Source organism: Oenanthe melanoleuca, unplaced genomic scaffold, assembly GCF_029582105.1.
Source record: "Oenanthe melanoleuca isolate GR-GAL-2019-014 unplaced genomic scaffold, OMel1.0 S001, whole genome shotgun sequence".
Classification (NCBI taxonomy): domain Eukaryota; kingdom Metazoa; phylum Chordata; class Aves; order Passeriformes; family Muscicapidae; genus Oenanthe; species Oenanthe melanoleuca.
The window spans coordinates 6,208,749-6,225,245 of record NW_026612650.1 but is presented as its reverse complement, the minus strand read 5'-3'; the positions used below and the strand labels follow the sequence as shown (position 1 = coordinate 6,225,245).

At 51.4% G+C, this 16,497-nt stretch overlaps 1 protein-coding gene and 1 pseudogene across 2 annotated transcripts in view; both read right to left on the bottom strand.

Annotated features, from left to right (window-relative positions):
* The window catches only part of LOC130266132 (olfactory receptor 14A16-like), a 540,143-nt gene that overhangs the window by 101,776 nt on the left and 421,870 nt on the right, over positions 1 to 16,497 (bottom strand). The window lies entirely within an intron of this gene.
* On the bottom strand, positions 9,838 to 11,697 carry LOC130265995 (serine/threonine-protein kinase pim-1-like; annotated as a pseudogene).

Here is a 16,497-nt window from a genome sequence, read left to right as displayed (position 1 = left end):
TGTGTAGCTTTGCAAGAGGAGTGTTGCACCTATGCAGACCACACTGGGATAGTAACTGACACCATGGCTGAGCTCCGAAAACAACTGGAGCAGCGCAAGAGAGAAAGGGAGGCCCAGCAAAATTGGTATGAGTCTTGGTTTAAATATTCACCCTGGGTAACGACCCTCTTGTCGACCTTAGCTGGACCAGTGATTTTAATAATTTTAGGGCTTGTTTTCGGCCCCTGTATTTTCAACAAAATAATTAGCATTGTAAAAAGCAGGTTAGAAGCCGCTCACCTCATGTTAATACGAGCAAAATATGAAGCCTTAAATGGGGAAGAGGAAAAAGATTACCTGGAGTTAAGTAAGAGGGAATTACAAAGATTTAGCGAACAAAAGTAATAATATAGAAAAAGGGGGGACTTGTAATAAATAAGAGGCCTTTTGTTCTCCTGACAGACTTTAGACCTTGGAGGAATATCACCAAGATTTGTGAAGTCAGAATGTGGGTTGTTCTGCTTTGATCCTCTGACAGACAGACCTTGAAAAAGATATCGCTAGAACTTGTTAATAGTTTTGCTCTGCTTGATAGGCCTTAAAGTAAAAAGCCAGAATGTATTTTGCTTTGCTTGCATAATCACATATTGTTTTAAGTGCCAAGAAAGGAGTCAGTGGCTGAAGAAGACTACTCGCCCTCATCCCCCGACCACCAGAAGGCAGAAAAAGACCCCCTAGCAACTGGAGGAGCATGCGCTGAACTACTAGAGGAGGAGCACGTCACCCAAAAACCTAACAGCTTAAAAGGAACAGACTAAGGGGGGGTAGGGCGCAGCAGTAGTTAATGGAGCGAGACTCTGCTGCCCAGCGCTGAATTTGCTTTTGCTTTCTGTAACCAATAAATCTTTAAATTGTTATTCGATCTTTTATGGCCCATTGCGCTCATTTATAACACTCAGCATTGCAGTGCCTGCTCACAGCCTTTGGCTCCTGCAATCCTGCCCTCAAGGATCTGCTCTCACCAGTCCCTGGGGAGCTTTTGGCAGTCCCTGCCCACAGTGGGGCCACTGATGCTCCAAGGGACTTGGAGTTTTGCTTCTGACTCCTGGAGCAGCTTCTTCAACCTTCTCTCAGTGCCTGAGGCTCCTGGACTCAGCCCCAAATCCACCCTGGGGATCATTAAAATAAAGAAAGGACTCAGGAGCTCTTTTTCTCCCCCCATTTGTCATCAAGTCTCCAGGTCTTTTGCAGCTGCTTGGAGTCAGTTTGGAGTTCTGTTAAGCAGGAAGATTTCAAAGTGCATCTCATAACTTTATTTTACTCAAGGGAAGGTTTTGAAGTTTTTCATTTCAGAGAGGAACTGATAGAAGCGTTCTACAGGTGATCTTCATGCTGAATGTCTCCTTAGGAGCTCTGGGCACCGAGAAGAATGAGCCCCTTGCAGACTGACCCAGTTTGGACAACCTGCTCCTCACCCCCAACCTCACCAACTCATGATATCTCCCACTTGGGACTGACAACCAAAAATATAAAAAAAATTCATCAATTTCTCTTTAAAACAAAAATGTTATTAAATTATAACATTTTATTTTTCTGGGATATAATATTATTATTCTATACATATAAACCTATTTTTTATAATTATATTAATAATCTTTATATTATTACCAACCAAATAAATTATTGGTCATTGTTTCCAAGTAAGACAAATCCCATAATTAATAATTTAGCTCTATTGGTTATTTATTTCTCCGTCTTCAGGATAATTTGTAATATTTGTAATCATTTTATCATCTTTATTATCAACTTTGTATCAGACAGGGTCAAGGTGGGCACTTAAGGGTCCAGGGAGACATTTTTGGGGCACAGTGAGTGAAGTTTTGGGTCTGGGGAAAATATTTGGAAGAAAGTCTTGGCTTCAGAGTGGTACTTGGGGGTCCAGGGAGGCACTTGGAGGTCACGGAGGAGAATCTGGGACCCTTCGGGGTCCGGGCGGGCACTTAGGGGCTCTAACGGGGCTCTGTGGGGCGCGGGGGATGATGGGAGTTGTAGGCACAGGTATAATACGGGTTAAAGGGGCTGCGGAGCATCATGGGAGCTCTTGGCGCAGCTGCAGTGTCTCTCCGTGAGGCGCGGGGCATGATGGAAGATGAAGTCTCAGCTGGAATGGCATTTTACTGGAACCGTGGAGCATGATGGGAGCTGTAGTCCCGGAAGTGCCTCTTGTGGAGAGTTTGGGGTCCGGGAGGGCACTGCGAGGAGCACTTTTGCATCTGAGCAGCGACTTGAGGTCCTTCAGGGGGGAGCGTATGCGGTTCGGGAGAGCTTGGAGGGATTTTGGGGGGCGTTAACCGGGCTCTTCAGGGCACGGGGCACGGCAGGAATTTTAGGCGACTGACTGGGTTATGAGGTGCTCTGAGCTCGCGGGGGATGGCAGGAGACGAATTCCCAGAAGTGCCTGTAACGGGCATCTGCGGGCTTGGGAGCATTCGGGGACGTTTTTGGGAGGTTCCCAAATGGTCGCTGAGGGGACACTTCGGGATCCTGGAGGTTCTGGAGGACATCTATCGGACATAAGGGGGAACACCGGGGTTCTGTGGAGCGCGGGGCATGACGGGTATTGTAGTCCCGGCTCCAATGGGACTCTATGGGGCCGCGGGGCATGACGGGAGTTTGAGGCAGAAAGGAAAGATGGCGCCGACTCAAGGCACCACCCTGAGGCCCCGATCCCCGGTGCTGAACCTCCTTGGTGGCACCTTGGGCTGGCACACACCTGAGGAGTGTGTCTATTTTCCCTAGGGAAAATTAGGAGTTTTAGGTTGCGTAGAAAATAACAAAAAGGAGAAACTCCTCTTTCCCTGAGATTAGCCAACTGTCCAAGCAAAGCAGGTCCCAGGTGAGTGAGGGCAGACAGGATGGGGTTGGGGAATGTGGAGCAAGGTTGTCCACACTTGCTCAGACCTCAAGGAACAGCTTCTCTGAGCAGGCCAGATCTCCTGGGGAGAGACCCTGGATCAGTATCAATCACAGAATGCTGCAATCACCTCTGCTTTAAAGACAACAGTAATAAAATCCATTCTTTAAAATAGAAATGGATATTTTTAAGGAACACTTCAAAATATTTCTCCATAACAATTATAGGAAACATTTATAATGAACTGCAACAGACCAGAGGGAAATTAAGGCAGAGCCATGGTTTGTTAGGAAACCTCTCAAGGACTCCAAATCAGAATCAAACTCCAAAGTTTCTTCAAGTTTTAATGGGTCCCAGAGTGGAACATGAATGAGAAAGTGTCCCCAAGCATCAATCAGGCAGAGAACTGGAGGCAGAGATGACAGGTGGGGACAAAGAGAAGCCAAGTCTTGGTGCCCTGGGGCACAGCAGGGTCTGTGCCACCAAGGGCTGGGAGGAGACACCTTGTCCTGAGCCACTGGGGCCTCCTGGCACAGCCCCAGCAAGGCTGGGCACTGTCACCCCTTGACCTGCCCTCAGCTTCTCCCCACATCCCAGTGACCTCAGGGATCTGCTGGGACCAGTCCCTGGGGAGCCTTGGTCAGGAATGGCCCTGGGGGGCTCCTTCATGGTACCAGGGACTGCAGGTTTTTCTGAGGCCTTTGGGATTTGCTTTTGCCTTGGAGTCTTGAGATCTTTGTGCAATCATAGTCTCCAATTATCTGCTTTAATTAGTCTCTTGAGAGCTTTTGTCAGTAACAACACTCACTGGGGCTCATTAATGCTTCAAGGTACTTCCAACTTTTTGAGGTACTTTTCTTTTTCCTTTACTCTCTGAGAGGTTTTTGGGCAATCATGGCCTCCAGTTCTCTCCTCCAAGGAGTCCATGAGGAGCCTGTGTTGGGGATGGACCTCAGTGGGTCCCATTAATGCTTTCAGACACTTTGGGTTTTTCTTTCACCTTGGACTCCTGGAAAGGTTTGTGCAATCTCCTCTCAGGCCCTGACATTCAAGGGCTCAGCACCAAATGCACCACGGAGCTCATTTTAAAAAAGCAGCCATGACAAACATGACAAACCATGGCTCTGCCTTGATTTCCCTCTGGTTGAGAACTATCCAGTAATTTGTTAGATTGAGTATTTTGGCTGCTTTCATCTTGATATTTTCATCACCATTTTCATGAATAATGCTTGGTAAAACTCTAGAGGTGTTTCTGCAAACAAAGATTATGGCTGATTATCAAGATACAATTTACAGATTTCTGTAGTAGATTAGTGACAGTTTTTCATTCTCTTTCCTCAACCTCATTTTGGTTAGGAACGATAATTCTGTTGTCCACAGAGCTGACACCTGTTTAATTCCAGAATAATGTCCCCAATGTCCTTTGCTGCTCAGCTGTAACACGCTGTCTGTGGGTGGCAAGGCTTGGTGGGTCCTTTCCCCTCTGCCTGGAGAGGTGCCTGGTCCCAGTCCCTGAGGGCACCCAGGCTCCTGGATGGAATTTGTGTGGAAGTGCCTCAGTGTCACATCAGCCTTCACATGGAGCCCCGTGGATCAGAGCATTTTCCAAAGAGCTGTTGGGGCAAACAGGGAGATTTGGTCCTACAGGATCTGTAAAACAACATCCCATAACATCCACTTGTTCTAGCACAGAACACTTGGCTGCAGGGTCATATTCCCATCCTTCTCACCCTCTCAAGGTTTCAGGATTCAAACAGTGTTGTCTTTCCACAGAGCTGTTCCTTCAGCTGGCTTGGGAGGGTCATTTGGCCTCTACACCCACACTCTGGCTCCATTATTAGGACTGGTGCATCCAAACCCTTTATCTCCATGAGCAGCAGTGATTTGAGGTGGATGTTCTTTTTTCACATTTGTTTTAAAAACTGCAATATCAATAATTATGCTACCTTGCCATGGAATTGAATCATCCAATTGTTCACTATTGTTTAACAGAATTACTTCAATTTTCCTTGATAATCTGCACCCATTACTCCTCCCAAGACATGAACACTTCAAGGCCAAGCTCGAGTGAGCATTTATCAAACCAAAGTGTCCTGGAGGAATCTGAATTCCTGTTCCAGTTTTGATAGCTCTCCTTTGCTTCTGATTTATCCTAACTGATTCTAATGCATAAAGGTCCAGCCCTGCAGCCTCTGGGGTGGCCCTGTCAGGGGCCATCACCCCCAGAATAATTTCCCAGGTAGTCAAAGTCACTGTCCATGGCTGTATTTTCAAACTGGGTGCAGCCATGCACATCCAGGGGGTTTCCGTTTTTCCAGTGGGCCCATTGTTAAGAGTATGGAGCACATCTGTGAGGTGGGATTTTCATTGTGATAAATTCCCATCTCCTATTTTTTTCAACTGCTCTTTTAACAACCCCTTCATCTTTTCAATTAATGCTGCAGTCTGTGGGTGGTCTGCTGTACAAAAAACTCATCAGTCTTACCCTATTTTTCACAGGAAAAGACAAAGCATTCCACATCCTAGTGTCATCAAACCCTATAAAAACTGCCAATTTCATCCTTTCCTCCTTCATTTGTTGTATACAATCTCACAGAGTTCACCAGTGGTGTTTGGGTCTTGGCCAGTAATTTTGTGTAGAGTATTATGTGTTACATCCCTGAGCAGCAAAAGCTAAAAAATTAGTATTTGGAGCATAATTTTACAATGTCGTTATACATATGTGAATATACATACATCACATTTTTATTATATTATATATATATATATATATATATATATATATATATATATGTATGTATATATATATGTATATAATTACTGATTATAATATTACTCTTTCCTTTGCACAAATGAATCCAAGCTCAAGATTCAAAGCCTTTTCTGTCACTCCATGAGGGAGCATTTTGACAGCAATCATTCTCTCTGTTGGTGCTCTTTCTGATATGCTGGTAACAAAATTCATCCTCATCTTCCCAAACACACAAGTTCTTTTCATTTTTCCATATTTCAATACATCCAGTGGTTCAACTTCTTTCAGCTGACTTCCCCATTGCTCTCACAGTGCTCCGAACTCAGCCCACTCCAGAGTCAGGAAACTCTAGGGAAGGTTTTCCCTCCACCTGAGAGTTTCGGACAGGACTGATTCCTTACATTTACATACAAAAAGCAACATTTTGTGGTGATCTAGCCAGACCACACCAACTTTGTTTTACCAGTGGGCAGGGTCAGCAGCAGAGACACAGATATCAAATTCAGGAACCAGTGTAATTTACTGTAATTCATTCTGGTTTCATTCTCCTATTGGGCTCTTCCCAAAGCCTGGCCAGGGCTCAAGGAGGAACCAAGGGAGCTGACTTTGATCATACACCTCAAACAAGGTCAGATGTTGGATTTAATGGTCTTGTCCAGTTTCTGAATACAGAAAGGTCAATCCATGTTTTATTAATGAATGGATACATCTATCAGAGTGCTAATGACTGTGCATATTTCGCTAATATGATACAAAGATAACCTTTGTTTGGAAGGTTCATCCAAAGGTCACCTTTGGCTCAGGGCCTGTTGTCCAGGCCTTGGCACTTCGTGGACGTGATTTTATGCTGGGCTTGGCAGTGCTGGGTGAACGGCTGGACTCGATTGTTCAGAGGACTTTTCCAGCAGAAAGGATTCTAAAACTCCAGGATTCCATCTGCTGGATTCAGCTAGATCCATGTTGGCAGCATTATTTTGGTCAAAATTTTTCCTTTTGCTCAGCTCTTGTGGCCTAAGGCTTCAGCCCCTTTAGCTCCTGGTGCTCAGCTGCTCATGGTGAACGAGACAACTCGGAGAGAAGAATAGAGTTCATCGAGTTCCTTCTGGGACACTGAGAAGGGAGGCCGTGAAAACAGGAGAATTGTGTGGTGTGGTCTCCTCTCTGCCCTTCATACCTTTCAGCACTTTGAACTAGCCAAGAGCTTTTTCCTAGAGTTCCATGAAGCAGCTGTTCCTGCTCCCAGCTCTGGCTCTTCCCAGTCTCTGACCTTGACTGGTTTTGTCCCTCTTGCTGTGTGCTCTGTTTCCCCTGTGCTCAGTGGCTGCTGCCCAGGGCTGTGGAACTGGCACAGATCAAGGGCTCCAGCCCCTCCTTTCTCTGCCCTTGGAGCTGCCTGCTCACAGCAGCCTTTTCCATCTGGAAGCTCCACATGGACAGGGAGTTCCCACCTCTATTCCCTGCACAACCTCCAGGAGCCCAGAGCTGCCATCTCGAGTCCCTGCTGGCAATGGGGGCTCCCAGGTGCCCCAGGCTGCTGTGACACCACGGCACATGGAGGGAAGAGTGGCAGGGGCTGTGCTGAAAGTCAGGTCCATGGGCTGCTGCTGCTGTGGGAGTCATTTATCCAGCCCTGCCCAGAGTCAGGGATCAGATCCAGGCACTGCTGCTGCTCCCTCGGGATCAGCCACAGTTTGGGTGTTGCTGTCAGTGCCAGCAGAAGCGGTGGCTGGAGCAGTGGGTGCTGACAGTGCCCTAAGCCAGGGGCCAGAGGGGTCCCTGGGCAGGGGCTGGGAGGGAGCTGCCCCTTGTTCTCCCTCTGCCCCACACAGAGCTGGGCTGGGCACAAGTGGGGCAGCACAGCAAACAGGGAGCCTGCGAGTCTCTTCCAGCCCTGTCTGCTCAGAGTTTGGGCCTTGGAGCTGCAGGTGGGCAAAGGCAGCTGCTCCTGGTCCCTCTGTGTGTCCCCGTGTTCAGCAGTGCTGCTCCATCAGTCTGTGCCCAGCAATGGGGAACAGCCTCAGCCCTGCAGGGCCAGGAGCCGCCGGGCTCTGCTTGAGGAGCTCAGCCAGCGGGAAGGAGCTGCTCCACATGGGAACCTTTTGAGGAAATGAAAAAGGAAAAAGAAAAGAAAAAATCGTCTATAAAATGTGAAAGAGAAAAACAAAAACCATGTGTGCAGTGAAAAATCTTCTGTAACTTTAATTAAGAAGTAACTGATCTTTTGAAAGATGAAACTAATTTATTTACTTTGTAAATTAGCTGATGGCATTGATATACCTTACTGGCCTCAGTAAACTTATTAAAAAATATTTTGGGAGTTGTTTTCAATATTGTTAATGTAAATTGTGGTGAAACTGGTGTGAAGCATAAAGAAATTCCCTTGTGCCCTGCCAGCTCTGCGCAGGACTGACAATCTAAACTCTGTCACAGCCCAAATCCTTTAGAATACTGTTCCTTCTCACCCTGTGAATGAGTTGCACATTCTCTTTGAAGCTGAAGGGGTTTATTAAAGAGTATCACTTATGGCTTTTTGCTTGGTTTGGAAGTGCAGGACAATTCTCCATCCATCAGCTCCAGACTGCACTGCCTTAGGAATATGGCCCGCTTGACAGGTTTTGTCCATTGGTGGCATTTCTAGAGGAAGAAGAAAGTGCAATTGCACAATTCCAGCCAAGAAGGAATGAAGAGTGGGACAGAGAAACATCCTGTGGAGATACAGGTGTTCAGCTGGGACTGTGGAGAGTTTGGGTTCTTGCCAACTGGCTGTGTGTCCCTAACTGCAATGTCTTGGCCTGCAGGAGCATCTCACTCACCTGCAAAAGCAGAAAGCTCAGGTGGTGTGCTTGGAAAGGGCTCATCTGATGCAAAGCTGTCAGAGCAATGTGAGGGCAGAGCCCTGTGCCCAGGGCTGAGCCCAGCAGAGCCCTGGCAGAGCCCAGAGCAGACTCAGCATCCACAGAGCCCGGCTGGAAGAAAAGAAACTAGAACCTACCCATGAGCTGAAGGCTCCTGTCCTCCTTGTCCCAGCTCCCACGGTACCCAGGCCATGCTGGCCGTGCCCAGAGCAGTGCCCAAAGCTGCCCAAAGCTGCCCAAAGCTGCCCATCATTGCTGCCTTGGGCAGCAGAGCAGGAGGGCAGCACATGTGCCCAGCCTGCAGCCAGCCATGGCACATCCAGCCCCTCAGCAGCTGCCCAGAGCCAAAAAGCACCTTGGCAGCCCACTGAAGGATTCATGGCACCTGCCCCAGCAAAGGGGGAACCTTTGGTGCCCGGCCAAGCTGTGCCATGCCCAGATCTGGGAGCATCCCCCTGGCTGTGGACTCACCCACAAACTGGTTGTGGAGCTTGTCTGTGAAGAAGGTGCCAGAATCAAAGTCCATCATCTTCAGCTGCCCAGGCTGAGGAAGAGATTGTCATCATTGAGGCTGTCCTTGGTGTCTCCAGCAGCAGCCCCACCTGCTACAGCTTCTCCAGGGGCTCCTTCTCCTTTCCTGGGGGCCAGACCACGCTGTCAGTGTTCTGCCCAGGGCCCCAGCCATCAATGAACCAGACAAGCAGGGGGGATGGTGGCCACCAGTGCTTGCCACACCAGGTCTCCAGCTCAGCTCCAGCCCATGAACTGTGTGTTCCCTTCTGATGATCACTGATCAGAGTAACAGGCAGGACAAAACCAGTCTGGTTTGCTTTTCCAGTGATTGCCAAGAGATGTGTGCAGCATATACATGCCAGGCCCCCGGGTCCAAATGTGCACGAGGATCTCTCCCATCTTCTAGGGTAGATGAACACCCTGCAGCCAAGGATCCCAGAAAAGGTCTTCTAAGGACCCTGGACCCTGTCCAAGGGTTGCATGGATAAACACCTCTTAATAACGTCTTGGCACTCTGAAAAGAGAAACCAGAAATCATTAGTTGGAAAAGTTGCTCTCCCCATTTCCATGCCCAGGCCATGCTGGGTGTGCCCAGGGTTGTGCCTAAACTTCCCCATTGATTCTCTGTTTGGAGGAGAGCAGGAGAGCAGGACATGTGCCACCTCCTCAGCAGCTGCCAGAGCAGGATGCTCACGAGCCCGCTGCAGTCTCCCAGCACTGGTATTTCCCCTGTGCCCAGAGATGAGGATCCACCTTGAGAAAGCCCTCGTGGGAACAAGATCCATCCCCAGATGATCTCCTGGCCCCTCCTGAACAGGTGCTTCCCCGTGGCCAGGTGGGACAGCAGGAGGCCCAGGGACCAGATCTTTGCTGCCTCACTGTGGTAGCGTTGGTGGTGGAACTAGTCTGGAGGGCTGTAGGATAGGGTTCCTCTGGAATACAGATGGAGTTCATCAGGGGGATGCTGCTGCTCCCAGAGCCTGGCCCCAGCATCCCTGGGCATGCAGGGGCTGCCCCAGTGGCACGGGGTGTGACCCACTGCCCTGTCGCCAGCGCCTGAGACTTGTGTACAAACTCGGGGTTGGAAAAGGATCCATTGGTGCTGGAACAGGGCAGGAGAAGCCCTGGGAAGGCCCAACACACAAAACAAAAACACACCCAGTGGTGGAGAAAACCCATTCTTCTCCCTGCATGGCCCCAAAAGATGTTAATAAATCAAGGCAAACAGGGGGAGCAGGGCAGTTCAAGCCCTTTCTTGCCTGCACACCAAACTGGCCGGGGCATGGGGTCAGACCCCCCTCTCTGCTACCCCCACGGGGGTTTTGTCGGCCTGGCTGCTCCAGCTCCAGCACCAGCCCAGGGCAGAGTGGGTGCTGAAGGCTGTCGGCAGGGCTGGGAGATGGTCCCCCTCACACTCCCACTCAAATCCACTTGGCTCAAGCATTAATCCCATCCCAGCTGCAAAAGGGGGAATCCCCGGTGCTACACCCAGGCTGGGCCATGAGATGCCCAGGAGCATCCCCCAGGAGGGCTCACCTACAAACGGGGTGTAGGCTGTCTTGGAGGAAGGTGCTACAGCCACAGTCGATCAGTTTCAGCTGCCCAGTGGCCAGGCTGAGCAGGATGGTCTCTGCTTTGATGTCCCTGTGCAGGACCCCGCAGATGGTGCAGAGCCTCACGGCCTCCAGCACCTGACGGAACAGCTCCCACACCTCCTGCTCCGGCAGCAACCTCCGCTCCGCCAGCAAACCCGAGAGCTCCTGGCACCGCTCTGGACGCTCCAGCACCAACAAGAAGCTGTTGGGCAGCTCAACCCAACCCACTGCAGGAGCTGAATGACACCAGCACACCCAGAGGGCACCTTGGCCAGCAGCACGATCTCCAGGGGCACGATCTCAGTCGGGCTTGGGCCGTGCCAGGGCTCTGGGACCCTTCACCCCATCCAGAACGCTCTGCATTCCCCGCTCACCCCACGCCCGCTCTCCCTGCAGGGCTCCCGGTGGCTCCCACCCTGATGGGACCCGGTTCCTCGCCGCCCGGCACGCCCCGGCTTCACCCACTGGCCCCACTCGCTCTCCAGCTTGCCCCAGTGCCGGATGCGATCCCGCGGCACGTATTCGATGGGCACTGCGAGCAAGGGGCAGCAGCGGGCTGAGCTCACCGCCTTGCTGCCACACCCCGACAATTCCTCCTTCTCCTTCTCCTGCTCCTCCTCCTCCTCCTCCTCCTGCTCCCGCCGGCCCCGCCACTCCCCGGGCACTGTCCGAGAGCCGCGTCACCGCCCAGACGCTGCCGCAGCCGCCGCGGCCCAGCAGCGAACCCAGCCGGTTCCGCTCCTTCAGGCCCTGCTACGCCTTCCCTGCCGGCGAGACGCGGCTGTCAGCGCTCGGCCCGGGGCCAGGAACGGCCCCCGAGCGCCCCTCGGCCGCCCCGGGCCGGGCAGCCCCAGGCGTTCGCTCTTTGGAACGGGACAGCGGCGGCTCGGGGCCGGCGGCCGCGCTGCCGAGCGGCGGAGCTCGGGCCGGGCTCAGGCCAGGGGGAGCCGAAGGGAGGCGATGCCGCCCCAGCCCCAGGCACTAATGCCCGCCCAGCAGAGCCACCGCCAGCACGGCCAGAGCCGGGCGGAGGCGAGAGTGCGGCAGGACGGGCGGGGACAGGGACGGGGCAGCCCTGGCTGGGGGCATGGCCTGGTCTGGAACGGGGAGAGGGAGACTGGGAGAGGAGGGGACAGCGGGAGAGGGAGCGAGAGAGCGTGCAGGACTGCGGAGAGCATGCGGGACTGTGAGAGAGGGAGAGAATAAACAAGAGCGAGTCGACACAGCCGCTTCTTTCGCTGCTGCCGCTGCTCCTACCGCGACCGCTGCTGCCCCTGCTGAAACTGAAGCGCCAGGGCCGTTTGTCCGCGTGTCTGTTTGTCCGTTCCTCGCTCACCCCTGTGCCGAGCCGCTCTCTCCTCACTGGCAGCCTTTGAGTCTCTCCAAACACGGGAACTTTGCCATGTTGAGCCAGGATCCAGTCTTTACTCCTGCACAGTGGCAGAGGAATCCCCTTGGTTTATGCTGTACATTGTCCCTGATGAGGCTCAAACACTGTCTGAGCACATGCCCTGAATGCAGAATTTGTACCTGACCCAAGCAGTGTACTTGTGTCTCCAGCATTCATTTCCAAGAAAAAAAGGGAAAGGCAAACTGTGGGTATTTTACATTGTCTAAAACTTGCCAAGTCATGGATCTTAGAGCTGAGATCCATTTGGAACTAATGGGATGCAGAAGTAGTGCAAGATGGAAAAGGGAAGCATAAAAATAAATAGAGAAAAACATCTTGGTTTATTTCTTTCCATTTTCAATTCACTTCTTTAAAGCTGTTTTCAATTTTCCCAGAATCTTCTCCACCATCCTGTTTGCTCTGTCCAGGAACCTTTCCTGGAGAATAAGGCGCAACTTCTGTCACAAGATGTGCCACCAACTGCAGCTTCTCTTGGCTTTCCACACTGTGCGAGCAGCACAACTCTTACCTCAAATCAGGACAAAGGTTTTGAGAACTTGGCAACTTGTTCTTTCTTTTCCTTCTGGGCTGGAGAGTTCTGCCATAGGTAAGGTTTTCATTGTTACCATTCTAACCTAAGAAAACAGGAGGTGGTACCAGGAATTGATAGGGAATGCAACCATGACTGAATGCAGAGAAAGAATCTCCAGAGCCTGCAGCCACAAGTGGAGAGTTGTGTGATGATCATTCCAACACCCCTATGGACATCTTGAAAGTGAAAATGGGCTGGCAGAGGGAGATTGTTTCTGTGTTCAGATTAGCTGATTCTACATGTCTTGCACTGGTGTAAATCAGAAGTACCATCAGTTCATGAGAAGCACCAGAAAAAGCTGGACATCTCACTAGGTGACTGAAAACATCTGAAAAGGAGAAATGCAGGGAATGAACTTTGTCTGTAAGAAGGGTAATTTTGCCTAATAATTTCCAGTTCATTCCCTTTGCTTTTGTCCTGTATAGCAAGGCTATTTGCATGCCAGTTTCCCCATGAAATAAGGACCCTGAGCTTGTGGAAGTGCCTGAAGGATGCCCTGTTCCTCTGCAGGACACTCAGGCTGAAACAGGAACCTGGGCCCTGTCTGGGGAAGCCTCCTCTGAGCTGGAATTTGTGCTGTGCTGGGAGAGGAGGAGCAGGGGAGAAGGCTGGGCGCTGTGTGGCAGGAGCAGGAGGTTTGGGCCGCAGGACATTCCGCCTGCGCCGCTGCCCCGCAATGGGCGGCCGTGCCCGGGGCTCTGGGCCCGGCCCCGCGTGCGCTGAGCTCCCGACACTGCGGGAGCTGCCCGGGCTGGGCTCAGGATCCTGCTGGGGCTGGGCAGCAGGCTGGGCTCCCACTGGGACCAGCAGCAGCTGGAAATACCTCTGGGCATCTCCATTTTCTGCTGCTGCATGGAAGGAACAAGGAAGCGAGGCGAGAGGTTCTGGATTCTCTTTGTTCTGGTGAATTTTTTCATTTGATTTGATGATCCGGAGGCAATTTCTGTGATGGCCTCTGTCAGCTGATTCTATTTCAGCAGCACCAGCAACAGGGCTGCGTTTGAGCACTGCAAATGTGGCCTTTGTGTCTTTAATTCTCCTCGACTTTGTGCTCAGGGACTTGTGAGCATTTTAAGATCTGCAAATCATGATGCCTTCAACAAAGAGCCGGAGTTCCCCATCACAAAAGCACCCGGGGTAGCACTGATTGAAAAAGGCAATTTCAATTTTATGGATAAAATTCAAGCGGCAAGCAGAAGAGGGCAAGAGCAGCTGTGATCTACAATTTCCAAGGCAAAGGCAAAAAAAGCCTCCTGCTGCCACCTCAGAGTGAGTAAAACAGGGCTGAAAGCAGCGCTGGAACTCAACCCTTTCTCTCTGTGAAGGCTGGGTCAGGGCAGCACAGGCAGGCCCTGAGGAATCAGGGCTGTGTGTGGGTGGTTGTTGCTCTGCTCCAGAATTCACCTGGAAAAGGCCCTTGGGAGCGAGGCAGGAGCAGGTGGGAAGGGGCCGGTGCTGCTGCTGCTCCTGCCTGGGAGCCCCGGCTGGGCTGGGCCGGCGCCCACTGAGCTGCGGCTCCTGCTGCTGCCAGAGCCGGGCGGGACTGGGGACAGGGAATGGACACGGGGACAGCAAAGGCCTTGGGCAGGACTGGGGACAGGGAATGGACACGGGGACAGCATAGGCCTTGGGTGGGACTGGGGACAGGGAATGGACACGGGGACAGCAAAGGCCTTGGGTCTGCAGGGATGTTCACACTCGGGCAGCGCCAGCACAGAGCTTCATCCCACAGTTAACCCCGAGGGAAAGGCTGGGAAAGGCTCCATTTCAGCCTTTCTTTACTCGTCACTGTGAAGGGAACAAAATAAAAGGGAAACAAGCTGGGCCCAACCCCTTCTCTTTTGGGAGGAGCCATGAGGGGCCTTGAGGGGCCATGAGAGTCTGTGAGGGGCCATGAGGTGCTGTAGGAGGCTGTGAGGGGTCCTCAAGGGCTGTGAAGAGCAATGAGCAGCCATGGATGGCTGTGAGGGGCCATGAGGGTCCATGAAAGGCTGTTGGAGGCTGTGAGGGGCTGCGGGAGGCCAGGCACCTCTTGGAACCAAGGGTCCGTTGTGACACTGCAGAACCAAGAAAACTGATGTTGGCAGTACAAAAGCTCATGGAGCCAAAGTCCATTGTTATATTGTGGGCCCTCAGGGAGCCATGGAGACCATTATGGCACTTTGGGACCCACTGGAGCCAAGGGGCCATTGTGACACTGCAGGGCCTTGTATGACCAAGGGGTCATTGTAGCACGGCAGGGCCTCATGGAATCAAGGGGATCGTAGTGACACTGTGGGGCTCTGTGAGACCACAGGGACATTCTGACTCTGTGGAACCAAGGATACCATTGTTACACACTGTGACACCAAAGGGCCATTGTAGAAGTCAGGGAACCAATGAGACCATTGGGACATCACAGGGCCTCATGGAACCAAGGGACCATTGTGACACTGTGTCACCATGGATCCAAGGATACCATTGTTACCCTAGGGAACATTGTGGAACCAAGGAGGCCATTGTGAACAGGTAGGGGAACCTGCTGATACCATTATGAACTTCAAGTTCTTGTGACACCAAAGGGCCATTGTGGAGCTGCAGGGCCTCGTGGAACCAATGAGACCATTGTGTCACTGCGGGATCTCATGGAATCCTGGAGACCATTCTGCGACTCTGAGTCCGCATGAAACCAAGGGACCATTGAGACACCACAGGGCCTCATAGAGCCAGAGCAACCACTGTGACTCTGCAAGGTCTAATGGGCACAAGGGGCCATTGTGACACTATGGTCCCCCATGGAAGCAAAGGGCCAATGTTACACAGCCAGGTCTTGTGGAACCAAGGGGCCATGGTGATTCTGAGGAGCCCAATAGAACCAAGGGGTAATTGTGACACCACAGGACCTTATGGAACCATGGAGACCATTGTGACACTCTGAGACCTCATGGAACCAAGGGGCCATTGTGTCATTATGCAGTCCCATTAAACCATTTTGACACTGCAAGGCCTCAGGGAAGCAAGGGGCCATTGTGCCACTGCAGAGCCAAGGAGAACATTGTGATATTGCTGGGCCTCAGGGAAACAAAGATCTGTTGTGATACTGTGGGGCCTCATGGAACCAAGGGGTAATTGTAAAGCTTAAGGGCTCCAAGGACCCAAGAATATGGAACAGATCTGGTTGACTTGGCCTCCTGGGGCCAGAACTGGTCCAGCTGACCTTGGCATGTTGAGGGTTGCTTCTCATCTGCCCCTGAAATCTCAAAGTTCTGTGCTTTCCTTTTTGTGGGAAAGAACTTTCTTTCTCCTCCATGGTCCCAGTGGCCAAAATTGGGATACCTCCAAATTTGATTATATCCAAGGATTGTTCCCATATGAAACCTGCCGGGACAGACAGCTCTGTCTGGCCATGGTCTCATAGGGACGACATTGCATCTGCCTTTAAAGCATTGGGAGACTGTGCTTTTCTCCCATGGAAAGAAACATCTTTCATGTCCAGGCATACATGGCCAAATGAGAATCTGCCTCTAAAATTCCTTGTATCCAAGGACAGCTCCCAGACAAAAGCTGCCAGGAATGTCTAGGTTCCCATGGCTTCCTGAGGGCCAGCTCTCATCTGCCTTTGAAACATTGGGGCCCTATACTTTTCTTCCTATGGAAGAGAACTGTCCTTCTTTTCCAGATGCCCATGGACAAAACTGGGATTTGGCCTCCCAAATTCTGCCTATCCAAGGATTGCTCCCAGAGAAATGCTGCCAAGGCAAACAGGTCTGTCTGGCCTTGGCCTCCTTGGGACTGCCTCTAATCAGTCTTTGAAACACTGGGGCTCTGCCCTTTCCTTCCTGTGGAGAAGAATTCTTCTCCGGTGGAGAAGAATTGTCATTCCAGTCCAGGCACCCATGGCTGAAATGGAATTCCACCTCCTAAACTC